The sequence below is a fragment of the Arachis ipaensis genome, chromosome B9, assembly GCF_059453495.1.
Source record: "Arachis ipaensis isolate K30076 ecotype BB chromosome B9, ASM5945349v1, whole genome shotgun sequence".
NCBI lineage: Eukaryota > Viridiplantae > Streptophyta > Magnoliopsida > Fabales > Fabaceae > Arachis > Arachis ipaensis.
Window position 1 is genome coordinate 84,119,340 of NC_142444.1, and position 11,412 is coordinate 84,130,751.

The 11,412-nt window shown below is 34.4% G+C and overlaps 1 non-coding gene across 1 annotated transcript; it reads left to right on the forward strand.

The window, feature by feature from the left end:
- The first annotated feature begins 828 nt into the window (after positions 1-828).
- Positions 829-936, forward strand: LOC148545269 (small nucleolar RNA R71). Its single transcript, XR_015900320.1, has one exon. It is a non-coding gene; the product is annotated as a small nucleolar RNA R71 (small nucleolar RNA).
- Positions 937-11,412: the final 10,476 nt, after the last annotated feature.

Below are 11,412 nucleotides of genomic sequence, written 5' to 3' on the forward strand. Positions count from 1 at the left end.
AGCATCATCTCTTCTTATGAACATTTAAACCAAGGGATTGGGAATTTGTTTGTTTTTAGAGAGCATTGGTGAGCCAAGGAATTGGGATCCAATCATATAAGATTGCCAAGCAAAATTCAATGAATGCATTGGTTGAGGAAGAGATATACATGTTTTGATTCGGAGATTTCAATATCTCCTAAACCCAATGAATTCCCCATTTCTGATTTCCACTTTCTCTTTACATTCTGCAATTCAATTCTTGCAATCATCCCCACTCCCTTTTAATTTCAGCAATTTACATTCTGCTCTTTAATTCATGCAATTTAAGATTCAGCCATTTAATTTTCTTGTCATTTACTTTTCCCGCCAATTTTACATTCCGCAAATCTCATCTCAAATCTTGATTCCGCTCAACTAGAACACACTTCTAATCCGAATTGTTCACTCAACCAATCCTTGTGGGATTCGACCTCACTCTATTGTGAGTTTTTACTTGACGACGATAACCGGTGCACTTGCCGGAAGGAATTTTGCCGATCGTGCAATTTCCTAAATCGTAGCATAACACGTTTATGCGCATCACTTGCTGAGTCAATATTTTATTCTGAGCCAATATGGCATTCAGAGTATCAATTTTAAGAACTCCCTTCTTCTGAGGCGTCCCATTACTCACAGGGTTCCTCTCAGAAATGTACATGAACTGGTTATTAGCAACCATGTCAATGAGTTCTTGAGCTTTTGCAGGCGTTTTCTTTAGGTGAATGGATCCACCTGTAGAAGTATCCAATGACATCTTAGCTAATTCAACAGACCATCATAGAATATATCCAGGATGGTCCATTCTGAAAGCATGTCAGAAGGACACTTTTTGGTCAGTTGCTTGTATCTCTCCCAAGCTTCATAGAAGGATTCACCTTCTTTCTGTCTGAAGGTTTGAACATCCACTCTAAGCTTGCTCAGCTTTTGAGGAGGAAAGAACTTGGCTAAGAAAGCCGTGACCAGCTTATCCCAAGAGTTCAGGCTATCCTTAGGTTGAGAGTCCAACCATATTCTAGCTCTGTCTCTCACAGCAAAAGGGAAAAGCATGAGCCTGTAGACTTCAGGATCTACTCCATTAGTCTTAGCAGTATCACAGATCTGCACGAATTCAGTTAAGAACTGAAAAGGATCTTCAGATGGAAGTCCATGAAACTTGCAGTTTTGTTGTATTAGAGAAACTAATTGAGGTTTCAGCTCAAAATTGTTTGCTCCAATGGCAGGAATTGAGATGCTTCTTCCATGTAAATTGGAATTAGGTGCAGTGAAGTCACCAAGCATTCTCCTTGCATTATTATTATTTTCGGCTGCCATCTCCTCTTCCTGTTCGAAAATTTCTATAAGGTTATCTCTGGATTGTTGTATTTTAGCTTCTATTAGTTTCTTCTTCAGAGTCCTTTCAAGTTCAGGGTCTGCTTCAACAAGAATGTTCTTGTCCTTGCTCCTGCTCATATGAAAAAGAGGGAACAGAAAAATAATAATAATAGGGATCCTTTTTACCCAGGTATATAGGTTCCCCTGTGTGAGTAGAAGAAGAAAAGAATGTAATGTAAAGAAGGAAAGAAGAGAAAATTTGAACACAGATGGAAGAGGGGGTTCGAATTTGGGTTAGATGAAGTGTTAGTAGATGAATAAATAAATAGAAGGAGATGAGAGAGAAGGAGGATTTTCGAAAATTATTTTTGAAAAATGGTTAGTGATTTTCGAAAATTAAAAGAAGAAATAAATTAAAATTGAATTTTGAAACAATTAGAGAGAGAGAGTTAGTTAGGTAGTTTTGAAAAAGATAAAAAACAAACAAAAAGTCAATTAGTTAGTTGAAAAAGATTTGAAAATTAATTTTGAAAAGATAAGAAGATAAGAAGTTAGAAAAGATATTTGAAAATCAAATTTTTGAAAAAGATAAGATTTTTTTAAAAAAATATGATAGGAAGATATGATTAGAATTAGTTTTTAAAAAGATTTGACTTTTAAAATCATAATTAATAACTTGACTCACAAGAAATCACAAGATATGATTCTAGAATTTAAAGTTTGAATCTTTCTTAACAAGTAAGTAACAAACTCGAAATTTTTGAATCAAAACATTAATTGATGATGTGATTTTCGAAAATATGATATAAAATTAAGAAAAAGATTTTTGAAAAATATTTTTAAAATTTTAGAAAATAAATAAAAAAATGAAAAAGATTTGATTTTTGAAAAAGATTTTGAAAAAGATAAGATTTTTAAATTAAAAATTTGATTTGACTCATAAGAAACAACTAAATTTTAAAAATTTTTGAAAAAGTCAATTCAAATTTTCGAAATTTATGAGTGAAAAAGGGAAAGATATTTTTTTGAATTTTTGAATTTTTAATGATGAGAGAGAAAACATGAAAAATGATGCAATGCATGAAAATTTTGGATCTAAACATGTGATGCATACAAGAACACTATGAATGTCAAGATGAACACCAAGAACACTTTGAAGATCATGATGAACATCAAGAACCTATTTTTGAAAAATTTTTTATGCAAAGAAAACATGCAAGACACCAAACTTAGAAATTTTTCATGTATAGACACTATGAATGCAAGAATGCATATGAAAAACAAGAAAAGACACAAAACAAGAAAATATGAAGATCAAACAAGAAGACTGGCCAGGAACAACTTGAAGATCATGAAGAACATTATGAATGCATGAATGCATGAATTTTCGAAAAATGCAGAGAATTTTTAGAAAAACTGCAATTGACACCAAACTTGAAATTGACTCAAGACTCAAACAAGAAACACAAAATATTTTTGATTTTTATGATTTTATGATTTTTTTGGATTTTTCGAAAATTAATGTGAAAAAGAAAAATAAGGATTCCAAAATTTTTAATGTGAATTCCAGGAATCTTGCACTCTTAGTCTAAAGCTCCAATCTGAGGGTTAGACATGGCTTTAATAGCCAGTCAAGCTTTAGCATGTAAATCAGGTGGATCAGGAACAGCAGCAGGTGGATTAGCAACAACTAGCTTGTTCTTGATAATGTTGGGTTGGAAGCCCCAGTCCAAATGAATTTAGACATGGCTTTACAGCCAGTCAGGCTTCAACATGCTTCATGAAACACTAGAATTCATTCTTAAAAAATTTTAGAATAATTTTCGAAAACAGATGAGAAATTTTTGAAAGATTTTTGAAATTTTTTTTTTGAAAATAAAACAAAAAGAAAATTACCTAATCTGAGCAACAAGATGAACCGTCAGTTGTCCAAACTCAAACAATCCCCGGCAACGGCGCCAAAAACTTGGTGCATGCGAAATTGTTACTCAGGTTGTAAAATTTGTTGTTCGTTCTCTCCCTGGTAATGGCTCCAAAAACGTGTGCACAGTACCATGGTCCAAGCATAACTTCACAACTTCGCACAACTAACCAGCAAGTGCACTGGGTCGTCCAAGTAATAAAACCTTACGTGAGTAAGGGTCGATCCCACGGAGATTGTTGGTATGAAGCAAGCTATGGTCATCTTGTAAATCTCAGTCAGGCGGATATCAAATGGTTATGGATTTTTCGAATAATAATAATAAATAAATAGAAATTAAAGATAAAAATACTTATGTAAATCATTGGTGAGAATTTCAGATAAGCGTATAGAGATGCTTTTGTTCCTCTGAATCTCTGCTTTTCCGCTGTTTTCATCCAATCAGTCTTACTCCTTTCCATGGCAGGCTTTCTGTAAGGGCATCACCGTTGTCAATGGCTACATCCCATCCTCTCTGTGAAAATGGTCCAAATGCTCTGTCACGTCATGGCTAATCATCTGGAGGTTCTCGATCATACTGGAATAGGATTTACTATCCTTTTGTGTCTGTCACTACGCCCAGCACTCGCGAGTTTGAAGTTCATCACAGCCATCCCTTCCCAGATCCTACTCGGAATACCACAGACAATGTTTAGACTTTCCGGATCTCAGGAATGGCCATCCATGGGTTCTAACTTATACCACGAAGACACTAATAACTCGGACTCAGTCCCCTGTATTAGATATCCAAGAGATATTCATTCTAGCTTGTTTGCATGTAGAACGGAAGTGTTTGTCAGACACGCGTTCATAAGTGAGAATGATGATGAGCGTCACATAATCAATACATTCATCATGTTCTTGGGTGCGAATGGATATCTTAGAAGTGGAATAAGTTGAATTGAGTAGAGAAACAGTAGTACTTTGCATTAAATCATGAGGAACAGCAGAGCTCCACACCTTAATCTATGGAGTGCAGAAACTCTACCGTTGAAAATACATAAGTGATGAAGGTTCAGGCATGGCCGAATGGCCAGCCCCCATGAAAGTCTAAGATAGCATAAAACTGATCAAAGATGCCTAATACAATAGTAAAAAGTCCTATTTATACTAAACTAGTTACTAGGGTTTACAGAAGTAAGTAATTGATGCATAAATCCACTTCCGGGGCCCACTTGGTGTGTGCTTGGGCTGAGCTTGAATGTTACACGTGCAGAGGCTCTTTCTGGAGTTGAACGCTAGGTTGTAACGTGTTTCTGGCGTTCAACTCTGGTTCGTGATGTGTTTCTGGCGTTTAACTCCAGACTGCAGCATAGAACTGGCGTTCAACGCCCTTTTGCGTCATCTAAACTCGGCCAAAGTATGGACTATTATATATTGCTGGAAAGCCCTAGATGTCTACTTTCCAACGCAATTGAAAGCGCGCCATTTTGAGTTCTGTAGCTCTAGAAAATCCACTTTGAGTGCAGGGAGATCAGAATCCAACAGCATCAACAGTCCTTCTTCAACCTCTGAATCTGATTTTTGCTCAAGTCCCTCAATTTCAGCCAGAAAATACCTGAAATCACAGAAAAACACATAAACTCATAGTAAAGTCCAGAAATGTGAATTTAACATAAAAACTAATGGAAACATCCCTAAAAGTAACTAGATCCTACTAAAAACATACTAAAAACAATGCCAAAAAGCGTATAAATTATCCGCTCATCACTGTACATACTAAATTTGGATATCTAACTGATATATGTGGCATAAATGTTCATAATGATTACTTTTGGAGATTCGAAGCACTAGAATTTTATATATTAAGACTGATCATCTTAATATCAATTGTTTGGTGTGGACAAGACCAAATGGCGTCTCGTGAACACGAGTGAGATAATACGGTTGATTCTCTAGCTGCTGCTGTGCAAGCTTCTGCTGAAGGGATGGAGCGAACAAACTAGAAATGGTGATAGAGGCGATAATGGACCACGTACTGAAGAAAACCAAGGGATCAAAACTTGTGCAGCTAGAGTAAAAGTCAATGACGTTAGTTAGAAAGGTAAATGGATACAAGAAGATGTTTGGTGGAAGCGAGTGAATGATTAAGTTCTTAGTGGTTTATAATCAGAGTGACGCTGCGAAAGCGCCGTGATTTTGGTGACTTTAGAACTGTAGGGATGTGAGGAAGAAGCCTTGGGATATGAGAATGATTTGAGGATTGGCATAGGATCGAGGAATGGAAAGTGTGAATGTGTGGTTTAGGTTATAATGGGTTGACTCAGATGAAGAGATTGAGAAATTTTTTAGTTTTCAAGATGGCGGGAAGGATTTGAGATTTAATTTGATTTAGATGGCATTCCTAAAGGATAAGGAAAATTATAGTCATTGAGAAAGAGTTAGACAAAACTAAGAATGAAACAGACGGGTTTAGCTTAGTCTTGAATTGGTAATATAGTATTACATTGATATCGGAGAATGGAAAAATGAATGGTAAGAGGTTGGTTGAATATGAGGGAGCGTATATGAAGATTTGAGAGCGAATTTTCGAGGACGTAAATTTCTATTAGGGAGTAGGATGTAAAACTCATGAAATTAGTAAATAATTAGCTAATAAATTAATTATTAACCCAAGAAATTAGAAAATGGAATTTTATAGTTTAATGAGGTGGAGCTAATTAAAATAAGAATTTTGACACTAATTTTAAATATTTCGGCCCAAAATTGGACCGAACGGACCGAACCGGGCAAATTGGGCATGTATTGGGCCCAAGGCCCAACCCAACTTAATGAAACAAAAGAGCTTCAGCTCTCTCTTCCCCCTTTCATTATGAAACATGCTAAAAGCTTTTAGGGGAGGAGCAAGCAAGGGTTCAAACCCTTGGTACCAAATTCAATCTCAAATAACTTTTGATCCGGAGCTCTGACTGATGAGCCGTTAGTGGCCACACATTCGTCTCGGAATTCTCTACGAAATGTAACACCCTCACGATTAGAATGTCACACTTCCGGCTGTACCACTCTGATTAGCTAGGATATTACAACAACACTAATCATATTTAATACTAAAATAGGAGCCTACTTAAAACTTAAAACGTGTGATCTTTCAATACAAACTTTTTAGTTTGAAAAACATAAATACGTACATACAGACCAGATACAATACTTAAAAAATTATATATATACATAACAATAACTTATAAACATACATATCACAAATTCCTATCCCTCTTACAAAATTGGTAAAGATAAGAGCGAGGGAAAATATAACATCTAAAACAATACCAAAAATATCGTAAAACTAAACTAGAGATAAAGTCTTCATAACTTCTTCGTCCATGTTCTGAAAACGAAAAACCTGTATGGGAGTGAGAACATCATCCTCGCTGGTTCTCACTATAGGGTTACAGAATTGTTATAATAAGATACGTAAATAAAACTATTTTTAAAGTACACTGATCATTGCTCGTCTTATGTGTCCTTTCAAAAACCAAAGGTTCACATTCAAAAATCTAAAAATCATTTTTAAAGAGAACTTGGTTAATTCCTCAAAATCCAAAACCTTTTTCCTTTCTTATAAAATCTTAAAAGTTTTCCTAGATAGCATGAATGACCAACTTGTTCCAAGCATAGATTCATTAAGTCTTTGCTGAACCAGTTTGATTTTTCATACCTTACTAGACCATAAACATAAACAAAGTTACCTAAGCTATATAAACGATCATCCTGTTCCAAGCATATGTTTATTAAGTCTATGCAATCAGATATTTTATACAGAACTAGACCTCAAACATATACCAACCACGACCTCAGGCCCATCACATAATCAAACACGGCCCCCGGCCCAATTAACTCGGTCAACATCCCAATCACCATAATTCAAACAATTTCAGTCACAAACACAAGTAGAAAGGTTCAAACACAGTCAAAGCAGTTACATCAAGTATAGCAATTAGCAGTTAAACATAATTATTCACATAGGCAAACCAATTGCAATATGCACACCCAAACAATGTCACATAGATTCATATAATGAATGTCTGTCCTACTGGCTGTGATATCACATTGTCAGTTCAATTTCCAACTGATGAGCGGATATTTTATACGCTTTTTGGCATCATTTTCATATAGTTTTTAGCATGTTTTGTTTAATTTTTATTAAGTTTTCATAGGTTTTAGTGAAAAATTCATATTTTTGGATTCTACCTTGAGTTTGTGTGTTTTTATCCAATTTCAGGTATATTCTTTCTGAAATTGAGGAGCTGGAGCAAAAGTCTGATTCAGAGACAAAGAAAGCACTGCAGATGCTGTCTAGATCTGACCTCCTTGCACTCGAAAGAGCTTTTCTGGAGCTATATAAGTCCAAATGGAGCGTTCTCAATGGCTATGGAAAGCTAACATCCAGAGATTTCCAGCAATTTATAATAGTCCATGCTTTGCTTCAGAATTGAAGGCCAAAAACAGGCATCCAACGCCAGCCTCCTGCCATATTCTGGCATCCAGTGTCCAAAAGAGAAGAGACCAGCATCCAACACCCATAAAGGACCCCCTAACCAGCGTTCAATGCCCTAGAGGCCTCCTAGCACGTGGATCTCATCAAAGCTCAGATCAAACACTCACCAAGTGGGCTCCAGAACTAAATTTTAGCACTAAAAGACTGTTTTACCCTTCTTAATGTAATCCTTAGTCATTAGTTTAGTATTTAAAGACTTTTACACCCCTCATTAAGAGACGACGCACACTTTACACCTTTATCATTGTATTTTGTATCAGTATGAGTTTCTAAACCTCCTAAGTTGAGGAGAGGAGTGCTGCTGAGTTTTATGAATTAATAAAAGTATTACTGTTTCTCTTCAATCCGTGTTTGATTCAATTATAAGATGTATCTTCGTTCTTCAAATCGATGAATGGGATGACCCGTGACAATCATCTTCATTCTTTATTCTAATACTACGTGCCTGATAACCACTCGTGTTCTTCTTGGGTTCGTGTGAATACGTAACTGGAAAGTATTGAACCACTAGCTTTATTATACATCTTTTAGACAGCTAATCCACGACTTCGTTGGGGACTTCTCGAGACACCAGTTCAGCCAAAGGTGCAGCATTCTCTGATCCGAAAGATTCGACCTTGTCTGTGGCATTTTGAGTAGGATCATTAAGGAGAATGGACTGCAGGAGCTTCACCCTCAATCAGAATGGATCCACACTAACCCTGGGGATCAGATCTGGAGGAGCATTGACGACCACGACCGTACAGCGTTGATCACTTACAGCCTGCCATAGAAGAAATCATTCACAGTTGAAGAAGACAGTAAGACCAGAGTTAGTTCAGAAGGATAAAGCATCTCCAAACCTTAACCATCTTCTTATCATTATAAACATATCAACCTAGTTAAGATCTCTTTATTCCTTTTATGATTTTAACCAAATCCAACAACTCTTCTATCCGCCTGACTAAGATCTACAGATAACCATAGCTTGCTTCAAACCACAATACTCATGGGATCGACCCTAACTTGCTCACGTATTACTTGAATGACCTAATGTACTTGCTGGTTCAGTTGTATGAAGTGTGGGGATTCGTGCACCAAGTTTTTGGCGCCGTTGCTGGGGATTGTTCGAGTTTGGACAATTGACGGATTATCTTGTTGCTTAGATTGGGTAAATTTCCTTTTCTTTACAGGTTTAGTTTTATTTTATTTGAGTCCTTTTGTTTTGTTTTCAAAAATTTTTCAAAACCTTTTTTGTTTTTGGCTATGTATTTTCTTTTGATTTTTTTACTTTGAGTCTTACCTATTTCTTGTATTCTTTTTCAAAAATTTTTCAAAACCTTTTCTTTTCTTTAGTAATCTTTATCTTTTGTTTGAGTCTTGTATCAATCTTTAAGTTTGGTGTCCCTTGGTCACTTTGGTTTTCATCTCTTTTAACATGTTCTTGGTTTTTCTTTCTTCATATTCGAATTATTCTTGGTTGTTTTCCTTGTTTGATTTCAAAAATTTTAAGTTTGGTGTCTCTTTGTATTTTCTTGCTTATTTTCGAAAAATTTGAATCTTTGATCCTAAAAATTTTAAGTTTGGTGTGTTTTAGAGTTTTTATTTTAAAATTTTTGAAAATAGTGTCCTTGGTCTTCAAAAGTTTTAAGTTTAGTGTCCTTTGTGTGTTCTTTATTTTCTTTAAAATTTTTGAATTGTTCTTGAATGTTCTTTCTTGGTATTCAAGTTGTTCTTATTTCTTTTCTTGTTTTGATCTAAAAAGTTTTAAGTTTGGTGTCTTTTGGTTGTTTTTCTCTTTCTTCATTAATTCAAGAAATCAAGAAAATATCTTTTCTATCTTTATTTAAAATTTATTTTTGAAAATTTCAAGAAAAATTTCAAATTTTAATTTCAAAATCATTATCATATCTTATATTAATTTCAAAAATCAAATTTCAAATCTTATCTTTTTATATCTTATCATATCCTTCTTTTATTTTGATTCTTTCTTATCTAAAATTCAAAACTTTTTCAAATCTTTATCTTATCTTTTGTTATCTTTCATTAAGTTTCAAATTATTATCTTATCTTATCTTAAATTTGAATTTCAAAATCAAATCCTTTCAAAAATCAAATCTTTTTCAAATCTTTATCTTATCTTGTTTTAAATTTCAAATTTTAAAACTCAAATTTTCAAAATCTTTATCTTATCTTAAATCAATTTCAAAATCAAACCTTTTTCAAAATTCAAATTTCAATTTCTTATCTTATCTTAATTCAATTCAATTTTCAAAAATTCAAATTTCAAATTTCAAAATTCAAAATTTTCAAATTTCAAATTTCAAAATTTTCAGATTTCAAATTTTAAAATCGAATTTTTTTTCAAATCTTATCTTATCTTGTTCTTTCAAATCGTAATCTTTCTTTCACTTTTTTTAAATTCAAATTTCAAATTTCAAAGATTTAATTTTCAAAATTCAATCTTCATTTTTCAAAATCAAATATTTTACTTTATTTTTAAATTTTATTGATTAGTTATTTACTTATCTTATCTTATTCTCTTTTCTACTCTTCTTTCTCTTTCCTCTTTTTCAAAACCTCCTAACTAATTTCTCTTTCTTCTTTTTCGAAAATTCTTACCTCTTTCTCCCTCTTCTATTTTCAAAAATTATCTACTTCTTTCTCTCTCTTCTTTTCGAAAATCCCCTCTTTGATTTTAAATCTTGTTAGTTAATTGGTTGTCATATCTTTTCTTGATCTTTCCTTTTCTTGTTTTTTTCGAAATTTCTTAATTATTTCTTTTATTTTCGAATTAGTTTTTCATTTTTATTTTATTTATTTAATTTCAAAAAAAATTCCATCTCTCTCCCTCTTCCTCCACCACCATTCTTCTTGTCTTCTCAAGACATCTTACTGGAAGTGCTCTATACTCTGATATAGAGACACACACCTTCCCACTTTCTTGTTTCTTGACTGAGTGTACAGGAATAGGAAGAGTTCACCATGAACCTGAATGGGGATGAACAGTTCAGAAGAACTTTGGGGTCTTATACAGCCCCCACTCCTAACTTCTATGGAAGCAGCATTAGCATACCTCCTATTAGAGTAGCTAACTTTAAGCTCAACCCACAGTTAATCATTCTAGGGCAACAAAACTGCCAATTTCATGGACTTCCACAAGAAGATCCCATGGAATTCCTTGCAAAATTCTTGCAATTAGCTGACATAGTATACATTGAGGGAGTAGACCAGGATGCCTACAGATTGATGCTTCTTCCCTTTGCTGTTAAAGACCAGGCAAAGAGGTGGTTAGATAACCTACCCAAGTCTAGCTTGAAAACATGGAATAAGCTGGTGGACAAGTTTTTTAATCAATACTTTCCTCCGTGGAAGCTGACCCAGTTGAGACTGGACATCCAAGGCTTCAAACAAGGAGATAATGAATCCCTTTATGATACTTGGGTGAGATACAAGATGATGCTAAGGAAATGCCCTACTGAAAATGTTTTTAGAATGGGTAAAGTTAGACATCTTCTATTACTGACTCACAGATATGGCTAAGATGTCCTTAGACCATTCTGCTGGTAGTTCAATCCACATGAGAAAGACAATTGAGGAAGCTCACGAGCTCATTGAGACAGTTACCAGCAATCAGCATCTATAC